This window comes from Anas acuta, chromosome 27, assembly GCF_963932015.1.
Source record: "Anas acuta chromosome 27, bAnaAcu1.1, whole genome shotgun sequence".
Classification (NCBI taxonomy): domain Eukaryota; kingdom Metazoa; phylum Chordata; class Aves; order Anseriformes; family Anatidae; genus Anas; species Anas acuta.
Window position 1 is genome coordinate 4,000,909 of NC_089005.1, and position 16,112 is coordinate 4,017,020.

Below are 16,112 nucleotides of genomic sequence, written 5' to 3' on the forward strand. Positions count from 1 at the left end.
ATCCCATCCCCACATCCCTGCTGACTGCTTCCCTTTCAGAACCGGAGCAACTGGCCCTAAAGTACAGATACTGCATTAATGCCAGTGTCTGCAATTGCAAACGTAGATCTCTGCAGCCCTCTAGCGCTCTTTAAACAGAAAAGAGCTTGCAACAGCCATGGGGAAAAAGGGAAGGATGGCTCAGGTTGTCCTTTAATTCCTACCCTGGAGCTGCCACAGGCAGGTGCAAGCCCTGGCAGGGGGCTCAGCCCCGGAGGCTGGAGTTTATCATCATGCAGGTCAGAGGTTTGGGTTGGGGGCTCTCAAAGCCCCTTGTCCCCAGCAGACAGGGAGTTTAGCAGCTGCCAGCCTGGGCTGCATTTTTCTCCCCGCCTCTGCTGCTGGCTAACCTGAGCGAAGTGTTTTTCTGTGCCTCCTTTCACCGCTGCCATCATCCTAATTGTGCTGACATCCCTCGTCCCGCAGTGCAGCTGAGAGGCGATGCTGATCTCCTGGTGACTTCGGCAGTTTAGCTGGAGCATTTTCCCCAGGAGTCCACCGCATTTACGTTATTTATTTTCCAGGAGAAGACAATGCAACTATTTAAACATTGTTCTTCCGTGCAACACTAATTTAAAATAGAGGCTTTTATTTGCTAACAGGACAGAGTACCAGCTGGTATTTACCTAAACAGCTTTAATGTTTAGACAGGCTCCTGCTCCACAGCCTGCATTCCCTCCTGAGAAGCAGCACCAGTGCACAGAAAGTGTGCTGGCCAAGCAAAGGGTAGGTTTGGTTTTGCAGCCCCAACATCTGGTTTGGAAACGATTTAATAGCTTCATCTCATGCTCTAGGTGGGCAGGGGGAGATACCGAGTACCAGGTCCTCCCCCGTTGATATCCCTCCTTGCCTTCTCCCAGCTCCTTAGACCCTTTTCCATGCTTCAGCCTCCCTCTCTTAAAGCATACGCTGTTGTTCCACGTGTCCTACAAAAGTGAGGATATAAACCAATATTTAGGAGGCCCCTTAAAGAGCAGCTTAGGAAAATGATCCAAATTATTGGTCTCCTATCTAACAGCCTTTGACTATTTGTATTCGGATGATGCTATGTTACCTCCATGATAAAAATACACATGGAGCTGAGTTGGAAAACTTTCTGCATCTGTTTCACTCCTGTCAGAAATACTCCTCCAATGTTCCTTACAGAAAAAGAAAAAAGTGAGAGAGAGAAACACAACCCTTCTGCCAAATAACAGATACAGAAAATTAGAAGTTAATTAAATGAAATACAGTTGCTTTCCAGGCTCTGATAAAATCCTGAAAATCTTTTTTTTTTTTTACAGTTGGATTTCTCCCACAAATCTCCACTTCAACAAAAGAAGTAGTCTGCATGTAAAATACTTTGAATGATTAATTCTCTGGAGCTCCAGAGACAGATGCACTGATACCCAGCTCCATTGAAACAGGTCAGCTGTGCCTTATAGCTGTAGGATTAAGCTTTTCCACGTCTCCATGCTGAGGTCCAGGTCCTCCCACACAGTGCAGGCAGCATGGGCTCTTTGTGATTTTTTCACTTTTTCCAATCAAACAGAATAGCATTTCTTTTAAAATGAACCACATGTACTTTGGCTTCATGCTTTTGCCATTAAGGATCTGAGAAGCCGCAGCGCTAAGTTTTATCCCTGGCCAAGTTCAGAGGCTCTGCATTTGCCTACGCCCCAGGATGCTCCACCTGCCAACACTTGTTTTGGGACCCTTGTGTTGGTGGAACAAGCAGAAAGGGCCCATAAAACATCAGCAGCCCTCTTAAGGTGACAGTGATGGTGTGGCAAGGGCCCGGTCTTTGCAAGGACTTGGGGACAGAAGGGGAAAACAAGGTAAAAAGCAGCTATTGGGGATACACCCACCAAAATTTAGGATTTGGCCCATGAATTGAGAGTGCTTTGGGCTTCAAGTAGATGTTGTAAATCCTCCTTGTTAGGAGAGGGATCTCAGCTGCTCTCCTTACTTTGCCACCTATCTAGGCTGAAGCTGTCTAAAGAAACGACCTGAATAACCTTGTCATTTCAATTTTTCACACATTTTCTCTGCTGTGTGTTCTCAAGATCTGGGAAGTTTAATTTTCCCAGCACAATTGCCGGAGGCTGCTCATCCCTATCAGGGCTCACTCCACCACATCAAAGGGAATGGGACACATCAGAGGGGAGCAGAAGGGCTGCAGTCCCATAGCAGGGTGCCGAGGGGATGCTGCAGGCTCTGAAGCATCCCCCAGTTTCTATAAGCAGGTTTGGATTAGCAACGTGCGCTGCTGACACCGTTACAATCGCCCACGCCGAAACAACTGAAATGCTGTCGTGCCTCCTGGGGTGCATCTGAGCAACAGCGGGTTCCCAGAGAATCACAGCAAGACCTTTGTCAAGGTGGTATAGGATGATGATGCTTTCCAAAATCACCCTTCTGAAGAGCAACAGGAAGACAAGTACGTGGTGACAGCCTTCGCATAATCATCATCTCACAGAAAATGGATGGCCAGTCATCAGGAATGTTAAAAGGCTCCATTTTCCTAACGCCTGGTGTATTTATCCCTGTGCTAGCCTAAACACTAGATGCAAACCCTGGCACTGCACATGAGCTTTCACCTAGCTCCAACTCCGGCCAAAGCCACCACCGGTGACCGAACCTAACAGAGGAAGGAGCACCCAGCACCAGGCTGGTCCCACGAGAGGAGCGGCGTTCACATGAAGCCATCTCAAGGTAAAGTAAATTAAGACACTCAAAAGGGAGCTTTGTCAGAAACCGGGAGATTCGAGCCACCTAATGAAAGAGTGCTGGATGCCTCGGCCAAATTTACATTCCTTTGTTTATCCCAGCTGTGTCTTTCCAGAGCCTAATGCAGTCAGCAGCAGCATTTCCCTTTGGTTGAAAACAGGAGGGGGGCTTGCTTTGAAGACTTCGCTTGCATAGGAAATGAACTTCTTGATTCCTGTTGACATTTGCAGCAAGGTGTAGGTGGTGCTTGTAGCATTTTTTCAAAGCTCCCCAGCTCTGTTTGTTCAGATACTTCACACTCCTGTGAAATGTGATAATACTAAGCAGTGGGTGGAAGGAACAGCACAAACGTATCCCTTCAGGAGACAGGAGGTTTCAAAACTGCTCTGCATGTGAAGACAACTCCCTCTGCTACCAGCTTCCATGCCACTGTCACCAAAGTCTCCACGTACCTGGAGCTTTTAACCGTGGAAGTGGCGAGGAGCAGCAAGATGCACCATCACCGTTTTGTTCCAGCTCTGCAGCAGCCAAAGCGACTCTTGTGCTGGTTTGTTCCTCTGAATTCCTGATACATAAAAAAAAAGCAAGAGCCATCCTTTTCCTTCCCAGTTTCCTGGTGTGGGGGGATTGTCTCTGAGGGTCATGCAGTGATGTTTTCACCTCCCAGGCTGAAAAACTGCAATGGTAAAGCCCGCACTGTTAGGAGCAGTGCAGCTTTCATTGAACTTACGAGTCAGTCAGCTGCCCCTTGCTTTCAGGATTAGATATTAACAAGGTGCTCATGTTCCCAGCTCTATTTTTACATACACTTTATTCAAGTTCCAGCTCCTGGAGTCAAAAACTGGAGGTTTTGGCCAGCCCCATCTCCCGTGCTTCTAAGCAGGGAAGGACCTCAGGGACAGCACAGTGCTGGACGAAGGCTGCCTCTTTGTTAAAGGTCAGTCCCTGGCCTCAGCCCTGGTTTCTAAGCATTAGGGGTGCCCAGACCCAGGTCTTACAATATTCTGGGCCCTGAAGCTTGCAGTGACCTTGAGCAGGCACTCGCACCCTGCAGGATCACAGCCCGTGGTGTTAAGCTGGCTGCAGAACCAGGCAGCTGAAGAGCAGCTGATTTGTAGTTTGGGCTTTGCAAGCATCAGAAAATGTAGTCATGGGTCTTTGATATTTAATGCTGGCCACTCTGAGTCAAATCTTGTTTCTCTGCATGCTCTACATTCAACCCCTTTTTGTTCTTTTTGCTGTAAACCATCCTACAGATACCTTCATTTCCTTAAGCAGAGCAGGCTCTGGCTGCCCAGGGCTGCATTTGGGTCCTGCTCGGGATGAAGCAGTGAGACAGAGACCCTCCAGCAGCTGGGTGGAAGGAAGGGGCTGGGTTTTGCTTTCTACCTCACAGAGATCAACAATCAGCCTTAACTCCTCCTGAGCAGAGCCTGCCTGCCCCACAGCTGAGAGCACACTGACATCTAATGGCATTTACCATTATTGCAAAACATTTTGAGGGAAGAAACAGCAGCCCCAGCCCCTTCCTTCTCATCTAACAACGCTGCCACAGCAGTGAAACGGGAGGATTTATCTCTAGGGAAGTTGCTGTCCTGATGCCTTCTTTTAGATTAATGAATTTCCTAAAGCATTTCAGGAGCCTACCTCATAAATCAGTGAGGTTTAAGGCCCAAAACCCCAAAAGGCTGTAGTTATCTGAAGTCAGCCAAGATCCTTTGTGCATCCTAGCGGACCTCAAGCCACAACCCCCACTCTCATACCTCCTCTGGGGGAATAAAGAGGGAAAGAAATAAAAGGTTTGTGTGCGTTCCCTGAGGACATTTTGGACTCGCCCCTGCTGGAAGGTGTGGAGGAAGTGACACACCTGGCTGTGTAAGCAAACCTGATGCCTGTCATCCTCCCAAGCCTTAGGATGGCTCATCGGCCTGGCAGCATCCCTTGAAGGCACCCCTGGCACCTGGCACCCAGCCCCAGGGAGCAGCAAGAGCAGGGTGCTCCCCTGGGAGAGGAACCAGGGTGACCCCAGCCCTGCAGGTGAGGCCCTAAGCAGAGCAGCATCGTGCAGCAGGGTTGGGAACGGCGGCAGGATGTGTAGGACAGGATGCCTGTAGTTCAGCAAACGCAGAATTTAAAATACAGATTTTATAAAATCTCTGCTGCTGGTCCCAGCGTTTGCAGAGCGGCGCCTTGCAGCGTGTCAGGCTGGTGCTCAGCTCGTTGCTGTGCTCTCTGCAAGCTGTTTTTTTGTTCTGGGCTTCTGAATACGGCTCCAGCTTTTCTTTGGTTGTAGCAAGAATTTAATTTGGATGTGGCAAGGGAGGATAATCAAATGTTTCTCCGGCTGTATGCGTTTTGCTTTTACTTTGGCTGAAGTTTATTACTTGTCAGCGGAGCTGGCGTTTGTTGCCGTGTTTGCAACCTGGGGTTGTGTGTACAGATCTAATAAGGGAGAAATGATTTCATTGTTCAGGTAGAACAAAAGCTCTGAGCCCCTTTGAGGGATGAAAATTCCGGGTTAAGCTTTGCTGGGTTCTGTAAAAAAATCCTTCCTGGTGATCGCAAGGGCTGCACGGACGCTTCCAGTGCTGAGCCACAGCACCTGGCTGCCAGAATCCTGCAAGAGAAGAGGGAGAAACCCGAGTGCTGTCACTTTGGGGAGTGTGTGAGCCCCTTGAAATCTTCACGCCAAGCGTGGCTGGGTTTCCCTCTTCAGCTCCTGGCAGCTAGAGAGAGCAGCCTGCATGTTTTAGCAGGTAAATCCCCTTCCCACCTCCTCCAGCATCCAAACCTGCAATACGCGTCTGAAGCCTGAGCTTCGTTTTATCACCTCCCCTATTTCTTTTCTTTCTTTTTTTTTTTTTTTAGGCTTATTATTCCATGTCGTTATGAGTGCTGTAAGTAGCTCTTTGTGTCACGGTAGCCACATTCCTTGCCCACAGCGTGCCTTGCGTGCTCTGTTGAAGCAGGATATTCCCCGGCTGATTAACAAGAAGAGAATTTCGTGCCGTGCCCTGCTCTACCAGGTGCCGTCGGGCGGCGAGGAAGGTTTGTGTGCTGTCGTGGCTTGTGTTTGGGGTAGCTGGGACAGCGGACTTTGCCCTTCCTGGAGCTGGTGACGTGTGGGAGCGGGTTGCAATGCAGAGAGCAAACCGTGTGAACCCCGGGAGGAATTTCCTAAGGGCGCTGTCACACGCAGAGCTCCCTTATTTTTGTCCTGCCTCCTCATTAGAAAGCCACCAGGGAGTGGCAGAGGGATGGGGAAACCCTTTTCTGCTGTGCCTTGCGAGGAAAAAGAGGAGAAAAGCAGGAAAGCTGCATGTGTGAACTGCTCCATCCTGATGGGGATGAGTGTCTGAAGGAAAACAGACCAAAAGCTTATCGTTACCTCTGGATTGTTGGGGCTTATTAGTGATTGATTACGCATTTAATGATAAGAAGTGCGCCCCGGATCTGGGGGATGATTTGTAAGAACAGCAGAAAGCTGTTAAAGAAGAAAAGCTGCGATGGTTATCAGGGAAATTTGTGTAGGGTGAAAGTTAATCCTTCCAAAGCTGTGATGGAAAATACTCCATGGTGCTTTTGTGCCAGGTGAAGGCACCCCTAGTCTGCCATGGGTATTTCTACCTGTGATAAGTGAATTCAGTGGTTTACCCCTTTTTGCCCTGAAGAACTACAACAATCTGACCCATTCTCCCCCCAAAATCAATGTATAATATCTGAAAATCCACCAAACAAGAGAATGCACGAGTTATTTGCAGCAGAATGAGTTAAACGCACCAAAGTGGCATTTAAAAGATGCCAGTCAAGCTCGTGGTTGCAGAGACAGCCGTGGGCCATCCCACTAAACTTGGGGTGGCACGACAGAGGTCGGGGCTGCCCTTGTCTCTGCCGACCCCACCGAGTCCCCCAAAGGGACAAGGGACAAAGCTCCTGGGGACAGGGAGCGCTGGCAGCAGCCACCAGCAGACTTCCAGGGGCAGGAATTGCTTAACAGCAGCCGTGCTGCGCAGGCAAGTTTCTCAATCTAATCTAAGCTGGAAATACTACAGTCTCGTGGACTCTTGCCAGCTCCTCTGAACTTTAAAGCAAGTTTGAGGAACAAAGCAAAAAATAATAATAATAATAAAATAATATATATATATATATGGTATTGCATTATTCATGCATGGAAACAATTCCTGCCAAGTGCTCTCCACGGGCCTCTCGTATCTCCGAGCCCTCTTCTATCCCCAGCAATTTATAAGGTATTACAAGAGTGTAGGGGGACAGATTCCCGCATTGTTTTAAAACAGGGCACAGATGAATCACTTGTCTGTACACTGTAAGTAATTATTCCATTTGCACACAGTGGATGTTTCTCGACAAAAAGACCACATCTTTTTTTTTTTTTTTTTTTGTGGAGCTGCTGCTTTTAATTCGACAAAGAGTCTTGGCCGAAGAGGAGAAAACACTCAAAAATGTCAAAACATCGCAATCTGACAATTAAAAATATGCATTTTGGAAGTGTTCCAGCGTTTCAGGCTGGGATTTAGGAGGGGAGCATTTTGTTTCCAAGCAGTTTTTCCCTTGGAAACAGCCCCGGAGGAAAACTGGGGAAGTTGAGCAAGGAATTCAACCTGAGCCTGGCATCCAGTGTGAGCACCAGCTCCGGGCTGGCCTGCAGCTCTGTGCTTGGGTTGTTTTTTTTTCTTTCTCTACAGCCCCCAAAGATGCCTGTTTTGTTTCAGCCTGAACTAAAAAGCTTCATCTTTTTTTGTAGCTTTTTTTGCAGTTCAGCTATTGAACCATGCCTGTGAGGTTGTGCTTAAGGAAGGTGAGGATTTCTTCTCCGAAGTGCAAGATGGACATTGGAGATGGACTTGTTCCCGGTATCGCTTCTTCAGAGGTCTAGAAGAAAACTTAATTTATTCCTGGATTTAAGCGAGAGGCAGAAGCTGACCCTGCAGTTTGTGCCGTGCTGCTGCTCGCTCCTCCAGCGTCCCCCAAAGCTGCCCGATGGCAGCTCCCCAGGAGCTGGGGTTTGACTGCCCCATGGACAAGTGCTGAGAGGTGAGGTGGGATGCAGGGGACGGGTGGTTTGGTTGGGCTCGGTGGCAGGAGGGTCCCCAGGTGACAGCAGGGGGACACGCTGCAGCTCCCTTGCTGCCAGTGCTCGTGGGCCAGCGGTGGCACTGCTCCGTGCCTCAGTTTCCCTGCCTGTGTCAAAGGAGCTCGGTTCTGGCCCTTCGCAGGGGAAAACATCCTTGGTTCGTGGTGGATGAGGTGTGACTGCTGGGTGGGAAAAGCCCTGCGGTGCCAGGAGATGGCACCATCCTCCCAGCAACCCGCTGCGTGCGCCCAGAGCGAGGGGAGACCCCAGGCTGGGCTGTCCTGGTCCTGTGCCCTGCGTGGCTCCTGGCTCTGCAGCCTGGCCTGAAGCTGCAGAGCCTAAAATAAAATAAAATAGAATAATAAAATATCTCAAAACCTCTCCCTCCTGCTAAACCTTATCCTGGGCTGGCATCCGAGGGACTTTGCAGGAGGCCAAAGAATTCAGGGCAGCCGGGGCGAGCAGGTCACCCCCGAGGCCACGCTTGGTTCCCTTTTCAGTGAAAAAGGACTAATAAAAGTGGAATCGAAGACCTTTGGGAAGTGTCCTTTTGTGCTCTGCCAGCCACCACGGCTCATCTGGTGGCAGTTTTCAGACGAGCAGCCCCAGCTGGGGGGAGCAGAGCAGCCTGCCAGGTCCTCTTCTGTCTTTTAATTTCTGGTTTTAGGTGCATAATGGTGTTCGGGGGAGCGAACAGGAGAGAAATGAGAATTGTGCCAGGTAGAGCTGAGGGAGGTGATCTCTGTGGCTCAGCCTGGGTCCCCCTGGGGCCCACGGGAAGGAATTGGGTGCTGTTTGCTGTCCCCCATCCCTGTCCCACCTGACCTGGCATTTCAGCATCATCTCAATATCGGCAATGAGGTATGGCACAAGCAGCCCACGTACCAGCGAGCCCAGCAGGCAAATCCCCATCTCAAGAGCATTTGTGGGATGTGATGCATGGCTCTTATCTAAAACATTCCCAATGATCCGTGTCTCACTCCAAATGACCCGTGCTTTTTAATGGGACATCATTTCTAGACACTTCATTAGCGGCACAACATTGGATTGAGGCAAACCTTCCACTGACCAAGGGAGCCTGTGGTCAAGGAGGGTTTTTTTCCTCCTCTCTCTTGTCCCCCAGCTCTCACATCTGCAAAAACAAGAGGAGAGCCGGGGAGAAGCCGGGTGCTCACGGCATTCCCTGCCCCACAGGAGGAGCTTGGCCCGGGGCCGCCCGTGCTCGGTGTCTCCCCGAGCGAGCCTGCAGAGATTTTTCCGCCGGGCTCCCGCGAGCCCTCCTGGCAGGCTGCCGAGCAGCACACAGAGCCGTTCAAAGACTTTTCTTGTTCTGTTCCCTGGCTCCTGGAGAGCCCCGAAGAAGGGCTCCTTTCACGGCCCTTGCATTTCCTAGACAGAAATTGTCATTTTTCAAACACAGCTTCCCTTCTCCTGGCCCGGAGCCTTTCACCTCCCAGCTCCCTGACGTCAGGCCGCCTTTGTGATGCTCTGTGCGGCGTTTTGTGCTCCGGTTCTTTTTCAGCCCGTTTAAATGCCTGGCCCTGCCGAGGGCCGGGCAGCCAGCGAGGGGCAGCCGGTGCTGCCAGGCCCCCGCGCGCTGCCACCGTGCCCGCCGAATCCGTGCCTCCATCCGTGCGGGGCTGGGTGGCACAGATCTCTGCAGCAAGCTTTTTGTTGTGCTTGGCAGATGAAAAGGATTCATTTTTAGGGGGGTTTCTCATGCTGTCTGGCCTTTCGAGGCTGTCTGCAAGGGAGTTTTGCAGGGCGTGCAGGCGAGATGTGGTGGTCAGCTCCGTGTGCCAGGGTTTGGGATCGGAACTGGGGGCGCTCGGCTCTGCTGCTGGGGCTGCACCTGCTGCTTGCTGCCCCGCGAGGACAGAGGGAGGGCTCCCAGCACCTTTACGGAGTGGAAACCAAGCCAAGCAGCCATCGCATGACTTCTGGCGGGCACAGCAGGCACTGGTGTGGGTGTTTTCTTGGAGCAGCTCTTGTGAAACCAACCGCGCTGGGGCAGAAGCCGTCACCCAGCTGGGGCGCGATGTCACCCGCCAGGAAACCATTGCAGCTTCGCCCCGAAATAGCAACGATCCCCAGAAAGCTCATTCCCTTCTCCCTGCTTGAATTCCCCTTCTTGCGCCAGCGCTGTCACTCCCCGAGGCACGTCCTCAGCTGCTGGGCTGCGACAGAGCCCGGCCCTGACTCACGTCCCCAGGTGGTTGCATCACCCCATGCCGTGGCACCGCTGCTGCAGCGGCTGCAGGCCGGGTTTGTGCGGCTCCGTGCGTGCGCACGCAGCCCCTGCCATCGGCTTCCCCGCTTTGCCAAGGCTGCTCCCTGCACTCGAAATTTTCCAGGCTTGGAGCCGGGCCAGCGGCGAATTTTTGTTTTGCAAGCGAGCAAAATCGGCTCAGTGTTGTCAAGCCCCGGCGGCCACGTGAGCCGAGCGCGGGGCTCCCCGGCTCTTCCAGCCGAAATGTTTGCCCGTCCTTCTGCTGCTGGCCGCTGCCTTGGCTCCGCACCGCAGGGCCGTGCCCCAGGCAGCTCTGTCTGAGAGGCAAATGTTTTATTACAGGCTCCGTGTCCCTCGGTGAGATCTTGGCAGGAGGGCTCCAGACCCTGCGCAGTTCTTAAAATGAGCCTCAGATGTCCCTCGGACACAGGGACGGAGCTCCTTGTCCCGTTAGCACCCAGCATTGTGTTGTCACCAGCCCAGCCTCCTGGTGTCACCTCCTGTGCTTGGCACAAACCTCCCCGGTGGGTGGCACAGCCCCGTGGCTGCCTTCACAGCTCAGCCTTCCTGTCCGTAGGAGGCTCATTCCAGTCTCTTCCCACCCCCGAGCCAAGTTCAGGGCTTGTTCCAGTCGAGCAGGAGGCTACGGGGTGTAAAGGCAGCGTGCAAATATCTGTGCGCTGACATCGTGTTGGGCTTTGGTGCAGATCCAAGCCCTCTCTCACTCCTGATGCTTGTCTTGCTCAGGCAACGCAGGTGTTGGGTGCTGCGAGATCTCGGAGGATCTCCAAAGGCTGGGGAGCATCTGATCCCCTCCAGGGTCTCTCTCATCCCGGAGGAGTTATGGCAGCGGAGAACAACTGGACCTGTTCTACCTGTGTGCGAGTTCCCCAGGCAGGTAGGGCTGGCAGGAGGAATTCCTGCCGTTCCTGCCGGGCTGACTCACCCGTGTCTCCCCCAGCCGTCCCAGGAGCTGCGGGGCGCTGCCATCCCTTCGCCTTCATCTCCTCCTCAGAATTTGGGGGTGTGAGTCAGCCCCGTGGGCGGTGGGCTCGCGGGGCCTCCCCCCGGGGCAGCTCCTCATTTGGGGAGGCAGAGGCACGTTCCCACGTCCAGCATCGTCCTCCTGCCCCGTCCACCCCTGATTTTTCTCCAGGAGGTGCATGGGGACGGGGACGGGGTCGCGCCGACGGTGGCCCCGCTGCTCTGGCGGGCGCTGACTCAGCGCTGCGAGCAGCGTTGGACGGGCACAGTGCAGGCGAGGGATAAACAAGCAGAACGAGGGCAAATGCATCAAGCTCAGGCATGTGCCGTGCATTGTGACCTGCCGCGGCGCCCGGCGTGGCGGAGGATTAATGGCCTGGAGACTGAAGGGCTCTGTTCAGCCGCAGGTCCTGCCTTCTGTGCTCCTTTTTCCCCCATGAATGCAGAGGTCGGTTTACCCTGGAAAGGGAGAAAGGGCAGGGGAAGGCCTCCCTAGCCTGAATTCCTTGCCTAAACATCTCGGATATTTCATCCCGCGGGTCCCACCTGCGCTGTGGGGGTATCCCAAGCCTCCTGGCACCTGCCCGCTGTGCTCAGCCAGCACTTTGGGAGCTGCCCCAGCAGCAAAACCACCCCAAAACCTCCTGCTGCTGCTGCTCACGGGGTCCCACTGCAAAGCTGCCCACTGCAATGCTCCCGGAGCAGCCTGGCCGCCCCCCCGGAGGGTGAAAACCACCCCACAGCCTCGGGATTTTTAAGGGCACGGACCGACGTGCAGCCGGGAGCGGTGCACAAGTGCGAGCTGGGTTTCTCGCCACCGCAGCTGAATGCCCCTTGTGTCGTGCCACCAACCTGCGGGGGAAATGAGCTCGGCCACGGGCGACCGCAGCGGCTCGCAGCGAGCCCATAACCCCAGGGCAGCCACAACACCTGGCGGGGGGACCCCACAGCCACCTCCTGCCCCGCTGAGCATCGTCCCTGCCGCCTTCCCCTCTTGCACCAAAAGGGAGGTTTTTTGCTTGCTTAACATCGCACCGGGCAGCCCCCATCCCAGCCCTGCTGCTGCTGGATGAAGATAAATATATGTAATATAGCCTCCTGCTAACAGCCTGTTGCACTATTGACACTAGCTCGAGAGGTGCCAGCCTGAAACCAGCTTCGTTAACGCAGCCAACAAAGCCCTTTTTAGTGGCGATGACAAGGGCCGGGCTTGAGCTGAGGAGCCCGTAGGTAAAAAATCCTTTATTTATACAGGCTCGCTGCAAAGAATGTCCATAAACATAATTTGGGGAGCTAAAGAAAATGTCTGGTAAGGAACAAAACCCCAAGAAGTTATTTAGGAAAAAAAAAAAGGACTTGAATAAAATGTACATTCACAGGGGAAAATACCGGCTATGAAAGAGCCTTTTAAGCTGGCAGAAAAACAGAACCGGTCGCTGCAAGATAAAGCCAGGAAAAAAAAATGAAATAAGGCCCCCATTTTTAGCAGGCAGGCGGCTTACGCGCCAGAGGAAACGTCGGAGGGGCTGGGTGGATGCGCTCTGAGCCCAGCCCGAGCTCTTGGGAGCACGGGCAGCCTGGCTCAGGGGCAAAATTTGGGGTGGTGGGGAAAGGGGTTGGGGGCTGAGCATCGCGGGGGCTTCGACAAATTTCGGGGGGAGCCTGCGGGAGGGGAACGTGAGCTCCCGAGCAGCCAACACCACACCAGTTAGCGCTGATCTTGGGCGAAATATTTAACTTATCCTGGGACCATACGTAAAGAAAATAAACAGGGGGACGCCTGAGCCTCCGCTGGCTGCTGCCACCTGATTGATTTCTCCCTTCAAAGCAGAAGCCAAAAACATCCCGGCGGCTACAATTTGGGTTTGTGCGAGAAATCGGGGAAGGGGGCGGAGAGTGCGAGAGGCGATGTTTTCGCTGTGCCTAATTTTCACGTCCACAATCCAAGATAAATACGCGGCCGGAGTCTTTTATGCTGGACACAAACACACAGCCCCCTTGTTACATGCTGCTGCGGGGCAGGATATAGATGGACTTTTTTTTTTTTTTTTTTCCTTTTTTCCCCCGCCACGTCAGAATATTTTTAAGCTCAGATTAAAGGCATCTCTGTGGCGGGGACGGACAAGGAGCTCGTCCTGCCGAGAGGTTCCTCCGAACCGTGACACTCGCCTTTATGTCCCGAGCCAGAAAATTCCCCTTCTATCACAGGGGCTTAAGTGAGGTTTGAGTGCTCCTTGTGGCTTCTGCACCATCCAGGCATGGGGCTCGTTTTGCTGTGGGTAATTGCTTGAAGTAGCGGCTCCGTTTGTGCTCTGCCAGGCCCTTGCTTTGGTTTTCTCACTCGGCAGCCTCTGAGAGCAGAGCGGTCTGAGCCATCGCCCTCCAGCTTCAATAACTGCTCGCGAGGGAGCCGAGTTGCTGGAAGGCAAAGGAAAAGTTAAAAAATAAATAAATAATAAAACTATCACATTCTCCCAATTTTGTGAAAAATGAGATTATCTTTTTTTTTATAGTTTCCTTTTTTAGGGTTTTGCCCTAAATTGATTGATTCGTTAGGGCAGAGTGCTGGATTTGGGTTGCTGGCTTCCAGTCTCCGCCGTGGCTTTGAGCGAGGCAGAATCTGCCCCTCGGTTCCACCTAACTTGAAGCCCATAAACAACCCATTTAATCTCAAAACCCAGAATAAGCCACTGACAAAGAGCAATTCGAAAAGAAGAAGAAAAAAAAAAAAACACCCAGCCTCCCAGCACTGGCTGCACCTTGCCAGCATCTGGGAGAAACAATTAAATAATTGTTTTTGCGGTTTTATAACAGTGGGAAGAGCATGAAAATCTCCAGCCGATGTGAAAGCCGGGGCTGGAGCCACTGCTGGTTGCAGGGCTGTGAAGCTCGTGGCCGGAAAGCAGCGGTGCAGCGGGTGAGGCCAGGCTGGCACAGCCCAAAAATCCTTGGGAGAGGACAGGGGCCAGCTCTGCCTGGCTGCAAACCTGCCGCTGCTTGGCATTATCGACCCCAGCTCGTTGGCTGGCAGAATTGCCCCTTCTTTTAAAAGTAGTTATAGGCATCTGATTAAAATTATTAAAATTAAGGGGAGAAAATTTTTAAATATATATATTTTTTTTCCTTTTAAGCGGAATTCTCCGATTACCCAGCTGGCACACGACTTCAGAGCCAAGTTTTTTGCCCTGTTCCAGCGCTGCTCTTTTGCAGAGCATCCTCACGCGTGGAGGAAGGCTGCCTTTTGTTACGACTTGCCTGTTACCTCACGGCCGGCTTTCTAGGATTTGCCAGCATCCCCGGCTTCCTCTGCACCTCCTGCTCTCCGTTTTCCCCAGCTGCTCCACTGCTGAGCTCTCCTCCTCCGCCCCTACCCCGGCAGCTTTGTTACCCTGCCCTGATTCACTCCGAATTGCCACAATTCCAGTTTTTGCGGAGGCAGCAATTGCTTCCACAAGTGATTCACACCAGGAGTGGGAGGAATATTGCAAACGAGGAAGCATCTATTTACAAATAAAGATCACGGCTATCAGCACGTGGGAGGGGAGAAAGGCAAGCATGGAGGGAAACAGGGTGGCTTGGCCTCCGCTGGGCTGCAGCCGGGGTCGGCGCAGTTTGGTTTTCCTTCGGGTGCTTCCAGCTGGTGGCCAGGACCTGAATCACCTGCTGCTGGAGGAGGTTTTGGTGACCCTAGTGGGATGGGAGGAAGCTCTGCCCGGCTCCGCAGCCACCCCAGATCTCAGCAGCTGCTTATTTCTTGTTTTTCCCAGCGGCTACATCTGCCCACGAGCGGTGTCCCGGTGCTGGCCACTTCCCATCGCTGCCACGTTCAGGGGGACCATCCCCAGCAGGAGCTGAACTGCTTCAGGGAGAAGCATAGGGATGGACAAAGCCCACCCAGGCTGTGCAGCCCACGGTGTTGGCCCTGTGGGTCGAAAAAGTGGGATTTTAGGAGCTAGGTGGTGTCTGCCGCGCTGAAACGCCTGGGCTTAAAACTTGGCGCTAGGCATTCGGGGACTGGAAACGTGTGGAGCAGCGATTTCCCAGCCCCTCGTCTGCACAGAGCCGCTTTCAAATGCTAAAAGAAGATGGTATCACCTGGGAACGCCTGGAAGTTTCGGCTCGGCTCAAACCACAGGCTTGGGAGCAGCTCCCGTGCGCTGTGAGGCTGCCGCGGAGACGCTGCCTTGGCTCGGGCATGGCTGCGGGGTGTCCCTGCGGCACCGGCCCCACATGGGGGGTCCCCTCTGTGCCACCACCCTCATCCCCTCGTGCTACCACGCTCAACCCCTCATGCCACCACACTCGTCCCCATGCCTCGAGGCCAGCCCCCGTCCCAGGAGCCACCCAAGTGAAGCACGAGGGTTGGACGTGGCCCATCACAGGCCCTTGGGGACAATTCCCCAAGGCAGACGCGCTCGCCGCCGCCCCGTTTGCCATCATGGGGGGCCCCCGTGCCGCCTTCCCAGCCCCGCCGCCTGCCCTGCCCCGGGCTCCCAGGTGGCCTCGGCTGCGGCGCGGCCCTATTGATTTCGGGATGACAAAGGCTTGGATCACCAAGGTGAGATCTGCATCGGAGAGGAAGGGGCGTAGGCTCTTGGCCAGCAGCAGCTGAAGGAATGCGCTTGTGGTTAGTGAAGCAATCCGGCGGCTCGCTGCACGCCGAGGGAAGGGCCGGTTGCTGCCTTCCTCCCGGCCCTTCGCCTCCTACGAGCAAACCCACTGCCAAAAAGCGAGAGGGTTTGGGGACCCCCGTGTGTGTGTGTGTGCGGGGGGGGAATTCGCTGAGGCGAAGTCAGGGGGAGGCTTCAAAAGGCGCCCCCAAAATGGGGGAGTGAGGGGCGAGCGTGTTTGGGACAGCCCCCGGGGAGGGTAGGGGAGGGGGGGGGTCACTGTGAGGGGATCACCCCGCGTGAGGGGATGGAGGAACCCCCAAAAACACCAAAAAACACCAAAAAAACACAGGGCTGAGGGGACTGAGCCCAGCAAAGGGGCAGCTCCAGGCAGCTCCCCGGGCCTGAGGGCAGCGGGGGGCCGGGCGGCTCCGCCCCGGGGCCGGGG

General features: G+C 53.6%; 1 long non-coding RNA gene across 1 annotated transcript; it reads left to right on the forward strand.

Annotated features, from left to right (window-relative positions):
- Positions 1-5,092: 5,092 nt before the first annotated feature.
- On the forward strand, positions 5,093-8,144 carry LOC137845343 (uncharacterized). The gene is made up of 3 exons (XR_011090176.1): positions 5,093-5,504; positions 5,617-5,796; positions 7,511-8,144. It is a non-coding gene; the product is annotated as an uncharacterized lncRNA (long non-coding RNA).
- The last annotated feature ends 7,968 nt before the right edge of the window (positions 8,145-16,112 follow it).